Below are 14,896 nucleotides of genomic sequence, written 5' to 3'. Positions count from 1 at the left end.
GAAATAAAGCTGCAAGCTCTTGTTTGCATGCTCAGATCCCTGCCTCCATCTGGCACATGAGTATAAACAACAAAGAACAGAACAGGCAACTTAATACTAGTCATCCTGAAAGATATCAGTTACCCCAAAGGAAGGCAGAAATTCTGTACAGGACTACCAGCTACCAGCACTAAATCTACAGGGTCTAAACTGGAATTGCTCCTTTGACTATTTGGGGTCTTTGTTTTCTTTCTTTAGAAACACTGTACTTAAAGAACTAAGAGCAAGTAATGCAGTGTTTGTCATTGAGTCACCCCATACACATCTTTTATTGATATGGTTTAATGATGCATGCCAGACCAACAGATCATTTATTTACCTGCAGTATCTCAATTTTTGCAATTAATCCAGGACCCCCAGGACAGCTTTCGGTTGCATATGCTGAGGTTGTTAAATAAGCTCTAGCAGTCAGTGCTGGGAATACAGGTGACAGTGCCAGCAGGTAAAGACAACTTAAAGAGTTCTCACCCAGCCTGCGCTTAGTCACTTGGTTTTGCCTCTTTCCTGTGCTGGTGGCAAGGTTGCATTATGAGCTGGGGAACTTACTGACACACAGATCATCATCTTTTGGGCTGCTGTCCAGGGCTGTCCTGCCATCTGGCAGTCAAGTGTCTTGTGTTCAGTTGCTTCCTATCTGCATGACTCATCTGAACAACACCCAGCTTGACTTAGGTGCCAAAGGTTCATTCATGAGATGATAGCAAATGTAGTGAAGAACCAAGCAAAAAGTCAACTTTCATGTCAGCTGCCGCCATTAGTAGCACAAAATGAAGAGCCTGGAGTGCTAAGAGCTGGTACTGGGGGACTCGTTCTCTCACAGCAACAATGAGAGCTAGGCTGCCTTGTCTTCCAAGGACCCCAGTGTCTTCCCAGAAGCCACTCAGGGTCTGTAGAAATCAGTCCTAATAAGTGACATGTTGCCAGGGACTTGGACATCTATCTCTAGGGAATGTCAAGAAGCCAAAGGACACATTATGAATAACAGGGACTAGAAGTTATGGCTCAGAAAATGGATGCTTTCAGGCACAAAATAAATATTCATTTTGCTTGAGAGAACATTTAAAAGATTAAAATATACTGTCATCTCCTTTTTAAACTACATTTCTAGAGAAAAGAGGTGATGAGATTTTCTTTTTTCCCTCCCTGACATGTCAGAGTATGAGGAAATTTAAAACTAACGCAACACTCAAAAAATTAAAAAAAAACAAACCTCTGTCTGCAGGTCCTATGAACTGGTGGAGATGATCTGGGCCAGGGCAGCTGAGCTGCTTTATGCCAGGGTCTGAAATACAGAACAAACATAGGCAGAATAGATGTGAGTCTGGTCTGCACTGTCCGCCTCAGCCATCTCAGCATCTGGAGGGGAATCTCAGACCCTTCTCTCTTGGGCATGGTAAGTAAGCATGATCACGCTGTAAAAGAGGACGTGAAGAGCTACCCTGCCAGTGCCGACTTCAGCACCTCCAATTCCCTGCAGAGCAGGCAAAGAGTCTTTCTGTCCCTTGCTCCTGGAAGCACCCAGGGAAAGTGCTAACAGGAACAGCAGCTGAGTCCCTCTGGACTTGGCCACCCCCACCACTCAAGTGCCTTTCAGGGACTTAATAGGGCCTGTATTGCATATTGGGTTTATGTGGCAAGGTTCTGTGAGAAGACACCAGAAGCTGTCCCCATGTCAGACAGAGCTAGTTCCAGCTGCTGGCCAAAGCTGAGCCCATCAGTGACGTTGGTAGCACCTCTGTGATAACATATTTAAGAAAGGATAAAAAATGCTTCGCAACAGCAGCTGGTAGAGAGGAGTGAGAAAATGTGAGAGAAACAGCCCTGCAGACACCAAGGTCAGTGGAAGGAGGGGGAGGGTGTGCTCCAGGCATTGGAGCAGAGGTTCCCCTGCAGCCCATGGTGAAGACCATGGTGATGCAGTTTGACCATGGAGGTCCACAGTGGAGCAGATATCCACCCTGCAGCCTGTGGCAGACCCCACGCCAGAGCAGGTGGATGTGCCCTGAAGGAAGCTGTGACCCTGTGGAGAGCCCACACCAGAGCAGGCTTCTTGCAGGAACTGTGGCCTGTGGAGAAAAGCCCACACAGGAGCAGGTTTCTGGCAGGACCTGTGACCCTACTGGGGACCCATGCTGGAGCAGTCTGTTCCTGAAGGACTGCACACCATGGAAAGGACCATGCTGGAGCAGTTCATGAAGAACTGCAGCCTGTGGGAAGGACCCATGTTGAAGAAGGTCATGAAGGACTGGGTTACACACTGGAGGAGGGGGCCCCATGCTGGAGCAGGGGAAAAGCGTGAGGAGGAAGGAGTGGCAGAGACAGCGTTATGAACTTTGTCTCTGCCGCAACCACCATTCCCTGTCCCCCTGCGCTGCTCGGGGGAAGGAGGTTAGAAAAGAAGTGGAGCCCAGGAAGAACAGAGGGGTGGGGGGTAGGTGCCTTTAGATTTGTTCTTATTTCTCATTATCCTACCCTGTTATTAATTGGCAATAAATAAAATTAATTTCCCCAAGTCGAGTCTGTTTTCCCTGTGATGGTAATTGGTAAGTGATCTCCCTGTCCTTACCTCGACCCATAAGCTTTTCATTGTATTTTTCTGTCCCTGTCCTGTTGAGGAGGGAGAGTGATAGAGCAGCTTGGTGGGCACCTGGCGACCAGCCGAGGTCAACCGCAGGGCCATTTCAGCAGGGCTGGATGCAGTCTGGGACATTGGGGTTAGGAAATACTTCCAAGTCATAGCCCAGGCATGCACAAGGCACACTTACATCCCCACAATCAAACACCGTGATGGATGAGAGCTGCCAAAAAGCCTGGCAGCTGGCTTTGGGAGAGGAGGCTGGTGAGACGGGCTCCCATGAGGCACCTGTCTCTGCAATGAAATGGACTGGGGAAGATTCACAGCAGGGCCAGAAAGCTGCAACATTTCTAACACAGTCTGCTGATGTGTTCCTCCTTCTTTTTATTGCTCCCTACTTCTCTGTGTTTTCCACTTTTTGTCTCTAATGCTGGTTTACCCAAACCATGAGGTAGTATTCCTGGAGGGACCCTGGCTGATGCTGTGATATGTTTTCATGGGCTGGGACCTCTAGGTAATTAGACACTGACGGGAAATCAGTGGAACAACTTCACAGCCACATCCTTTCAAGATTTGATCTAAGCAATTGTACAAAAATTGAGAACTAGTATCTTCACATACACAATGCATGCTTTGATTTTCTGCTTGCTTGGCATCCTTCTAAAAAAAACATTGAAATATTCCATCAACAAATGAAGATTTCAGCAGCAGCCTGAGATAGCACGCTTAAGGAGAAGAAAGCAAAGCATGTGAGACACTAGATTTTCCTGAAGTCAAGTCCTTTTCTGCTCCTGTTCATGTGACAGATCCTGACCTGTGAACAGTCCAACCCACTGATGAGGGCCTGAAGGCCAAGGTGATGTCTGGGCTAGTTGTGGACAATGCTGTCCAGGCAGCTTAACTAACAACAGCAGCATCTCCTGAAGGCACAGCTGGAAGCATGCCCACAACAAGAAATCACCGCTGAGGCCAATGAAAGAGCCAAACTACAAGGCAGAAACTTTATGTTTGTAGTGGGCTTCAGGAAAAAAAGAAGAGTTTTTGAAAGCCCAAAGAAGAGGAGCTACAGTCTCCTAAGAAAGAAGTTTAATTTCCATGTTGAGAAATTTCATTGGAACTCCAACTTCAGTTAAAGTAATTTTTTTTTTGCAGTGTCTATGGCCATTAATAAAATAACTACTTACAGTAGCTTTGCCCTCCCCCTCCACCCCACTCCAAGTAAAGCCCCAATTTAAATTAGCTACAGTGAATCATTTAAAAAATATTGCATAGAAAGTTGCTTGAGTATTTGTAAATAATTGAAAGATATGTTTTTTAGCAGTGTGTTTGGGGTGCCCTGCTCCAGAACACTACCCATGGATTGCTATTAGCACAGAGGGCCAAATCTTTCACTGATGGGTAATGGCATAGCCCCATTAACCCCACAGATTACATTGTGGGTTACACAGTGGGTTACACTACATTGACCACACTGCTTCACCTCCTTCCTCCTGCCTTAGGGAAACACTGTCTGGTTTGCCCAACAAAGGATACTTCAGCCTCAGAGGGAAAAACTCAAAGGTAATAATAACCAAATCAAGTACAATATATCAAGTCCATGGTCTGCAGTCGATGCAGGTCTTTGCAACCACTCAGGGTGTGCAAATGCTTCCATTTGACAAGGGAAGAAATGGTAGAGAGGTGTAAATGCCCATGGAGTCCCATGGCATAAGTGCCATGGAGTAGTTCAAGACCATTAACTGGAGCTAACATTTTGAGAGCTTCAGGGCTTGAAGTGCAGGGTAAACCCTCGCAAGAAAGTATGGCCTTTAGGCCAGATGGCCTATGGTGTCACTATCTGTCATTTAGCAAAGAATAGAAGTCTTCCCTGATGAAGGCACATTGTGTCTTCAAGCATCCTATTTCCAAGCAATAGCAAATCTGTGCAGAGCTCTTTGTTCAGTCCCTATCTTTGGGCCATTTCAAAGGATTCCCAGAAGAAACAACCACCATGGAAAAAAGTCCTAGTCATTGTGTGGTCATGCTCCAGAAGCAAACAGGGAGTTTTGTTCTTTTTTCTCGGATGGCCATTGAGAAAATGTTGTTGTATATCCTTGCAAGGGTGTTAAGCTGAACACTTGACTTCAGAAACTATCAATTTCTTGCCAAGGGAAATGAACTGAGGGCCTTTGGCATTTGGGAAGCCAAGAGCAAAAGCTGGGATTTTATTTTATTTTTTTATTTGCCTGATATGTTGTCTTCAGTGTGTGAAAGGCACGTGGAGGAATATCTGTTCCCTATCAGGGTAGGAGAGGATAAACCCTTAGACTGAGTCTTTACTTGACAAACATTATGAGGAGATGGAGATCAGAACTGATTATGGAGGTCTCAAAGGCCTTATAAGGAACCAGGTGTCCCAGCCCTCTTGTCCATCAGTAAAAAAGGTGTATCAAAAATTGTTTTGAGAATCTTCCTCTGCTTCCTATGTGTGGCACGTATGCTTCACCACCACCACCACCACCACCACCCATAAAGATCGGGGCTTTTAGCATGGCGATCACTGGCTTTTCCTGCCTTTTGTGCTCTGCCGTGCCCCCTGGCACGTACACACCTCGGCAGGGGGAGCAGGAGAGGCAGGACCCCTTGGTCACCAGACAGGGTCCACAGCCAGTGAGGCACCTTGGCTCGGAGAAGCTTCTAGATCATGACCAATTATGACCACAGCTCAGCTTCGACCCAGGGTATCAATGGAGCGCTGCCAGAGACCCCGTTGGAGTGTGGTCTTCTCATAGCAGCGGGCCTGCATTTGGGACCTTTCCCCTCAGGTTGGGACGCCACCTGAGGAAACTTCCTGGGATTGAGTGAGTGATTTCTTCTGGATATATCCTTGAGTGAGCCTTCACCCCCCCCACCCTCCAGGTGAGCAATTATATCTTCTGGGTACCACGGGGGGGGGGTGGGGGGGAGGGGGGGGTGTTTCCCCCTTTGTAGTGAAAAGAGCTAAAATCCCCAAAGACAAAAAGAAATGCTGTAAATATGTTTCCTTTTAGTTTCCCTTTCACAGATAATTTGGCCTAGCCTGTCAGTATTGTTGGCCTTAAGTAAGGAAGCTTAGATAGTAGAATTGCTAACGACCATTCTTTATTTGAAGGAAACCTATGTATGGTCTTCCCCCCTCCTAACAATAATCATTCTAGTAAGAATACTTTGCCTGTGTTAAATCCTTGGTTAGCTTAGATAGTTACAATGAAGATAGATAAAAGGGAATTCTTCAGGCCCTGTGTCCTTGGAAAGGGGTGATAAGGAGAAACTACACAAGAACCAACTGGTTTTGGATATACAAGGAAGGTATGAGCAAGACAAAGATGGACTGAACGTGCGTAAAGACAGTTCAGTCAGCGGCCAGAGTGACGAAGACTACCGACTTCCTCCAACGACCACCAGAGGATCCCTAACGACCACCTAAGGACTTAAATACACATGCGTCGGAGACACTTACATATATTAATGAGTTCCAAGAAATCTCATGTCTATATAAATTAATCTTATGAATATGTATGATTTTGCAATATATAATCTCTGCGATTCTGCTTGTTTGTCAGAGCACTTATGGTGGAGCAATCCCCAGTGCTGCCCAGCGCTGTAATGAAGGATGCCTGCTTAATAGTTACTCCATTGCTATTGAGTTTTATTTTGGGAACACTCTGAAACTCCAATTCGCCTTCTGGGAGATTCGGATTTTAAAGGGTAGTCTCCACGAATTTTGCTTCATGAGTGAGCGTGTGTGCGCACTTTGGATCATCACTCTTGTGTGTATTGACGTGTAGTAACAATACCCCGACTGACACCTTGAACCTGTTATGTGTTAAATGTTATCAGAGTGTTGACTGATTTCGGTTTACCCCTGTTTCTCGTTGGTTTCCGTTGTGTGGTTTTGGCTGTTTTGTGAAATAAAGTTGTTTGAGTTTGTCCCTTGTTTGAGTTAGTTTTAGTGTACCTCCGTGACACTATGAATGAGACAGTCCCAGACATCCATTGCAGCAGAGAAAATGGAAACAAAAATACGTTAATGCTGGAGACTGAGAACCTTAAAGACTCAAAGGGTTACTTAAATATATCACTAGTTTCAAACCCAGTGGGCCTTCTGCTATATCACCAGGAGTGAAATAAAAAAAATGAACACTGCTGAGAAGTTAAACCATTGCTCTGTTTAAATTTATCCTGAAGAGAATGCATTTTTTTAAGGCTGGTTTAATTATCAGACCAGCCAGGAACAACAAAGGAGTAGAAAAATTAGTTATCCAAGCTGCTAGCAAAAACCTGCTCCAGACATTGTGAGAATGGCAGGCGTTGACCTATAACAGGTTCACAAGAAGTTCTTGAACTATAGGCCTGCCATGCAGAACTGGCAAAATGTTTGTAGTGCTGGTGAAAGCCCAGAAAAACATGGGGAAAACGATGACCCAGCAGGGATGAGCAGTGCAAGCATCATAAGGAAAATAGACCATCTCTCTCACCTCCTAAAATCATTTGAGCTAGCTGATGAAATGGAGACTGTTGCAAAGGAAGCAACTGGAGCCAGACTCAGTAAAAGGTAAGGGCATCTCTGTGGACTCATGAGGATCTCAGATATTGTATCTTGTGATGCTGTTTTGAAATCAACATCAGACCTTTTGCTTGAGTTTAAGCACTCCTTACTAGATGATCTTTAAGGCAGAGATGGGGCATACATCCGCCTAGCGCTGGCATCATATGGCTTTGGAAGCACTTGCAGTGATCACTACCATATTCAGAAGGCAGCGGGTTCCTGCCTGAAAGCAGCAAATAGTCAGTACAAGATCCCTGGCAACCTCCAGAGGTTCCCTATTTTGCCTCAGGTGCTTATTTAAGCTGTGGATCTCTCAGCAGCTATATGAGATTGACTTGAATCAGCTGTTCAGGGATGTAAATGCTTCAGGGTAAGCAGGGAGTAACACTCTCATTCAGCCTGCATTGAGGCCCCTCCTCACTCTGTCACTTCACCTACTCAAGGGGTGCGCAGCACTAGCTGGCTCACATGCGCCATCTTGTAGAAATGCTGCAGAGGACTTCACTGTGCTCCCAAAGCCAAAGTATGGTTGGTCCATGCAAATGCCTGCAGTTGCCAAGTAAACCTGTCGCCTCTCATAAAAATAAAATCCAGGTCAAACCTGTTTCCCAGAAGACCCTGTTGACAGCCACTAATTATTAATCTAATCCACGTTATCCCAGTCTCCTCTTTGTCTCTTCATTATTTTTGCTATATCTGATAACACTTACCAGGTCACTCCACTCACTGTCTGCACATGTGCAAAATTTTAGCGTATCCCAGACTTCGGAAACTCCTCCACTGTTTCCAGATTTGCTCCTGCAGGAACCAGATCTAGTTGGAACAGCTCTCAGAGTGTTTGCTTGTGTTGGGGGGAATTGGACTAAATTATCTCCTGAGGTCCTGGGCAAAATTGCTTTCTTTCCAATTGAAATTATTCTAGTATTAGTTAAGAATGAACCTCAGTGAGCTGGATTGTCTCCTCAGCCATTGTTTTTGGACCTGTGGATACAAATGATTGGGGCCTACTGATCAAAATGTGTTTGTCTGTAATAAACAGGAAATATTTCTGCCTGCTCTGATACATGAACAATCTCCTGATCCATTCCAAAGACAGCCAAGGCAAAAATGCAGTTTGAGTGAATGTGCATTTTCTCCATCATAGTTAATAAGTTGCATTCCCTGGCATTTGGTCTACTCCATCACTACAATGTCTTTTACTCACTGTTCTCATAGACCTCCTTTCTTGTTTTCTTAAACTCTGCCAATCCTAGCCATGCACACATTGTAATGTCTTATTCTTATTGATTGCTTTCTCTGTACAACTTTTTCAAGTTTTTATGCAGTTTTAAATTTTTTTAAATTTTTTATTGTTATTATTTTTCTTTGATGCCTTCATATTCCACCTAAGCAGAAGGGTTTGGCCTAAAGTTTTCACTGGCCAGAGCTGCGGTACCAGTGTGCCAAATAGTGTATTATGTGATTGCTGGTGTGAGCACTACTCTTTGATCATAACCAGGCTGTAATGATCTTTGATCTTACGATCTTTGGCTCATAACCAGGTGTTAATCCCTGGGTCCTGCGCCTGCACTAACTTTCATCACAATTGCTGATACAGCTGAGAAAGGAAGTACAAAACAGCAGCGTCTTTTCCTCGCTCACCTTTAGTTTCTGTAATTGTACTTTCAGGATATTTTACTTCTGGTCTCACCAACACCTGCAGTATTTGTCTCCTGAAACAAAGGCGGCTTTTTTCCATGCATTGCAGATTAGTGCTGCAGGGGCAAATTCACCCTGCCTTGGGACAGAAGTGCTGATTACCCTGCCTAGCTTGTCAGTGCCTTCAACTTCTCCCTTTGCCCAAAGAGCAGGCAGGGGCTGCACAGTCTCCACTACTGACACTCTCACAGGGAACGGCAAGACCAAAAGGCCTATCCTTGGGATGAAAGCAAGAAACCACAAATGGAAGTACTGGCTGAGAGGGTAATGAACAGATGTCATGGTTTAAACCCAGTCAGCAACTAAGCACCACACAGCAGCTCACTCACCACCCCACCCCCCCCCGGTGGGATGGGGGAGAGAATTGGGAAAAAAGTAAACCCCGTGGGTTGAGATAAAGACAGTTTAATAGGACAGCAGAGGAAGAGAAAATAATAATAAAAGGAATGTACAAAACAAATTATGCACAATGCAATTGCTCACCACCCACCGATTGATGTCCCTGAGCAGCGATCGCTGCTCCCTGGCCAGCTCCCCCCAGTTTCTATACTGAGCATGACACCATATGGTATGGAATAGCCCTTTGGCCAGCTTGGGTCAGCTGTCCTGGCTGTGCCCCCTCCCAGCTTCTTGTGCACCTGGCAGAGCATGGGAAGCTGAAAAGTCCTTGACTAGTGTAAGCACTACTTAGCAACAACTGAAACATCAGTGTGTTATCAACATTATTCTCATACTCAATCCAAAACACAGCACTAGACCAGCTACTAGGAAGAAAATTAACTCTATCCCAGCCAAAACCAGGACAGCAGGGAACCGATTCCTGTTTCTGCTCCTACTGTGAGTCCACCAGCAAGGCTGTAGGAGCCTCTACAACTCCCCATGCTTCTGATTCTCCTGATTCTCTTCCCACTGTTTCCTTCCTGCATGGGTGGTGAGTTGTGCAGCATCCAGGCACTGAAACCCCAGGCTCAGCCAGATGGGTGGAAGGATCCAGGACATAAAGACCAAAACAGAGAATTTGACTGTGTTTAAATTATTATTAAATTGCACAGAATGAGAGAAATTCCTTCCCCTAAGAGAACCCATGTCTGGCTTTTGTGGGATGTAGTTGTGAGAAATCTGCCAAAGAAAAAAGCATCTCTTCTCCATTTTCTCTGCTCCTGCCTCCCTCCCCCCAAACTTGGGTGAAGTGAGTTTGAAGGTTTCCATAGTTACACAGCACCTTCCTTACATTAAACAAGAGGGAAAAATAATACCTTGGGGACCATCCAAAAAAAAAAGGTTTATTAATATTCATATTATCCAGTTTGCCCACTCCCAGTTGACAGTATTGCAATTCAGTAAGCTGTTTAGTAGAGGAAGGCTGCTAGTGATAATCCCTTGAATGCCCTGTTCATTTGTGGGTGGCAGACCTTAACTCTAGAGGTATTTCAAAGATGTCTCTATCAACAGCGCTTCACTGCCAGTCTGATGCTGCAAATGCCTCAAAAGATAATGACCAGCATTTTCCCAGATTCCTGCTCAACAGCACATTAAGCAGTGACATGGGAGCCTCTTGTGGGATCCCATTACAGACCATCACCAATACACAAAACACCATTTCACAATGCAGTGAGAGAAGTCTAGCAGCGACGTTACATTAAATGGTCAGTAGATGCGGCAAGCTCCTCATCTTGCTCTGTTTTCTGTTTAACACTGAACTTTGCAGGCTATGTTGTACTAACAAGGCAAAGAGATGCCAGTCTATGGCAAACTATTTGTAAGGAAAAGCAGGTTGATCCAGGAGTTTTCCATCTCCCTTACAAACATCACACATGCTCTCTATTGATGGAAGTGAACAAAAGAAAACTTTTTGAATTACTCTGGGACAAGGCCAAAATATTCCAAAATAAGATTTACACCAATTAAATTTCATTCTCTGGTTACAAAGCAACATACAGGGAAGCTGCTAAAAACTATATTCATATTATTATACTCAGTTCTGTCTTGAGGTTGGGGGGGTTCCATTTTAAATTTAGGGAGTATCCCAGATATCTTTAGGAATGTTGGACACTGTGGTGTAATAAAGTACTCCATTTTTTTCAGTGGATGCCCTGTCAATCATATCACCATTTATGAACAGCAGAAGTGAAATTACGACTTTGATGCATGGTGGCTGCTCTGCAGATAATGCTGAATCCTTTTTTTTTCCCATCTAGGGCAAGGATGCAAACTCTGCATATATAGGACCTCCCTGAATCTGCTACAGATTTTCCCATGTGCTGAGCAAAGGGGTCACCTGAGATCTGGCTGCTCAGCAAAATCCTACCTGCAGGAATAGTCTGGGCCCTCCCAGTCTATCTTCCTTCCTGCATAGCTCACCCAACAGTCCATGGTTCTGTGTCCTGATGGACTGTCTGCAAGCTGCTGGCCTAGCAAGAGACTGCTGGCCAGAGCTGCCTCCTTGCAGCAGACCTGCTGCTCCCCATTGCCATAGGAGCTGCAGCACTGCATTGCTGCCCACCACCAGGACCTGCCCTGAGTGAGCTGAGAGCCCTGAGGTGTCCCTGGGGTCACCCTGCCTCAGGGTGCAAAATGAATGCCATAGCCACCCCAGAAGAGCCACTACAATGCTCATCTGGCCAGATGCTGGCTCAGAGAGGAAGGGGGGCACAGAGCACTCCTTCAGCATGCAGGAACTCCTTCCTGGCATTGGATGACAGGATCCAGGCTGCACAAAAAACTGACATGCACTAAGCAAAACCTGCAAAGATTCCAGTGATGGACCCAGATGGGGACTCTCTGACCCCATCCCAGCCTTGGGAAAGCTTCAGAACAGACCTGCTCACTCATAAGAGCAGAAAACACATGGCTATGTAGCATAAGACTTTTTGATTATTGCTCTTCTTGATGGAGGTCTTGGTGATCACCTGCAGCAAGCACTGTGAGCTTGTAATTGAAGATGCATTTCTCTGTCCTGTGCTGTGCATGTGCATGTGCATGTGATGGCTAGGCCATTGCAATTGGAGTTGCAATGCTGGGGATTCAAGGAGCTGAGCACAGCAGTGGAGCAGGGCAAGGAATGAAAAATACATCCCTTGAAGCTCAGGGGACCAACAGGTCCCAGGGTGCCTAGTATGCAGGGGCCTGGCTCAACAAAGCTCCCCGGGGCCTGAGGCCATTGCACAGCAGAGAGCAGCTCTGGCTCTGCCATCCAACAGCCCCAGGGAGCAAAGGCACCCGGAAGAGCCACTGTGGGACATGGGTCAACCCATAGGGCTGCAAAACTACCCAAACAGCCCTTGACGAAGAGAGAAGCAGCAGCAGCATGAAGGGAGAAACTACATGGCACCTATGGACACAGGAGGAGAAACACAAAAGTCCAGAAGAGGAAGGCAAAATGTGGAGAAATATCAAGATTGCTATTTGGAAGGAGTAGGATGGAGACAAGAGGGAGAAGGCTGGCAATCCCAGTGCAGAGATGGACAGTCGCTTTGGAGGACAACCTGACATGCTCAGATGAAAAGCCTGTCAGGGCCACGCAGTGGCTTCACTGACTGCCCCCACCCTGGATGGCAGTCGATCCTCCCCTGCCATGCTATCAGCTAGGAGGACACTAGATTGAGATGAGTGAAAAGCACTCACACGAGAAAGGCAATATTAGTTAAAATGTCTTATCATACATTTAGTTAATTACTAAGTTAATTGCTTTAATGCTACACAAAATATGCAGCTGTGTTTAATGAGCTGCTAAAGTGCTCTCTGGGCAAACTTTAATAATATCACTATTCTCACAGAGGAAAATTGCTGCAGGGGAAAATGCATCTGTTTGCACCTAAAATGTTCTAAGTGACAGCTCGATGGCTATTATCTTTAGAGCACATGGTAGTCTATTTCATTAATATGAAATGTTAAAATATTTATGCTTATCGCTAGTGTGCAGCCTCCAGGGCAGACTGCAAGCCCAGCTGAGCTGGTGACAGAGAAGGCAATTCCGGGATAGGTTAAATAATGTCAACCCCTGCTTCTTTTTGCTTTCTGTCATAGTGTACATTTCCTAGGCCTCAGACCTGGAAACCACCTCATGCTTTCCCTAGGACTCTCTTCAGCAGGCCTACATCCCTTCCGTGGTTAAGGCCCCAGCTCAGACACAGCTCTCCAGCCCACAGCTGACCCATAGCAAATAGCAAAACCCCGTTGACTATACACATGCAAGGAGGACAACTGCCTGTGATACATCCCAGTATGAGGCGTGCCTTCTCCATGACAGCACAGTTGCCTCCTGTTTGGCTTGTGATTGACTGTGGCTCAGGCCACTTCAGTGGCTCACCAAGCCAAGGTCAGGCTTGCACATAACTCCTACCCAAGTACAGCCCTTCACTTACCTGTATTGAGCTGCATCTCCAGTTTGTCAAGAGTAAGCTCCTGGAGATGCTGCCTTCTACTTCTGCTCTTACAGTTTGAAGAAAAAGAATTAGGCACAAATGAAAGTTATGAACCAAAAAAGTCTACATACTTCAGAATAAAAGACAGACTAGTTTCTCAGAAGTCCTACCATAAGCCAGCATCCATCAGGCTGCATGTTAAACCAGTCTAGTAGACCCAACAAATCTTTGCAGTGTAGAAGGTCGTACCAACTTTGTGGGTTGTATGAACTGGTACATATGCTGATTATCTCATCCAACTTCAGTGTCGTTTCCTAACCAAGCTGCACCTTCTATATGGTTTCAGGAAATGGGAAAATGAGCAGTGCAGAGGCAGGCTATTATCCTTGAAGTGCTCACAAGAGAGATCATTGCTGCTTCCTTCAAAGGAAGCAGCTGCTTCCCTGGTCCTTCTAGGACATGCTCCTCTGCTATGGCAAGAACGGGTTCACTCTTACTAGATGCATTATGGCTTCCCAAGTGCTTCCCATTGGCTTCCGACATTATGTGCATTCACATTCAGGCAGTTGAGACAGATTGCCAGTGCTGATTTAACAGGGAAAGTACAAGAGCCTCCCTCATCATGCTGTCCACCATTGCCTCATCCCTTTCCAGATTCGGAATGCCCCAAATGTTGCACTGGCACACCTATGATGTACGTACACAGGTGGTCAGGGCATGGGTTGGATGACTTAAGTCTTGAAGATGGTCTCCAGTCTCCATCCTGTACCTCCCTGTAGCTGAGACAGTCTTATAGGCCCAGCTTATGAGACAGATTTATGGGCCCAGCTGTCTGGTGGAGAGGGGCAACATACTGACAATATTTTTCGAAAACTTGCCCCAGGAGTCTTCTGCTGCCTCAAAGTGACTTTCTGTATTGTGATGGGTTGAGAAAACCTGAAACACATAGAGATCTGAGAACACCTTGAGAAGCATTTGTTTATCTTTACTTAGAAGAAACCCAGTCACTTGGGAAGATAAGTTTCAGAGATGTTTTCAACATCTATAAACAAAGCTAATATTTTGACTGTGGCAATGTAGAGATTGCGATGCATTACAAATACAGTCAGAAGCACGTTCTGCTGAGCACATGATCAGGCTGAAGGATGCTCAGTCTGCCTGCTATTTGTTGCCTCATTCAGAATACAGAACCAATGCTCTGAATATGAATTGTGAATACATTATTTTATTTTGTGCTCAGGAAATATTTTAGTCTTTTCTGATTTTCAGAATACTTGAGAAGGACCAAGTGCAAACATTCTTGCGTGTATCATTTATTGAGGAAAGAAACCATTAGCTGCAGCAAGAGCTATATCTTAGCTATGCAATTACACTTATGGCCTGTCATCTGGCACTATTGCCTAAGGGAAAAAGCTTTTATTGCAGAATTATGCTGAAAAAGAAATAAAGCACCTGTGTGCCAGGGAAATCCTGACTTGGCTTACTCAGCAATTGTTGCCAGGCTTACTAGCTCCATCTCTTGATAAACATACTTGTTATGAGGTAGTTCCGGTGTATGGCTCCCTCCTCAGGTTTCTACAGCTCACCTGTGAGTAAACGCTATGAACGTTGATGCTTGCAACCTAACACATTGCTTCACTGGATACCTCTTCC

This window comes from Mycteria americana, chromosome 3 (assembly GCF_035582795.1).
Source record: "Mycteria americana isolate JAX WOST 10 ecotype Jacksonville Zoo and Gardens chromosome 3, USCA_MyAme_1.0, whole genome shotgun sequence".
NCBI lineage: Eukaryota > Metazoa > Chordata > Aves > Ciconiiformes > Ciconiidae > Mycteria > Mycteria americana.
The sequence above is the reverse complement of the archived record's forward strand: the minus strand, read 5'-3'. Positions refer to the sequence as shown.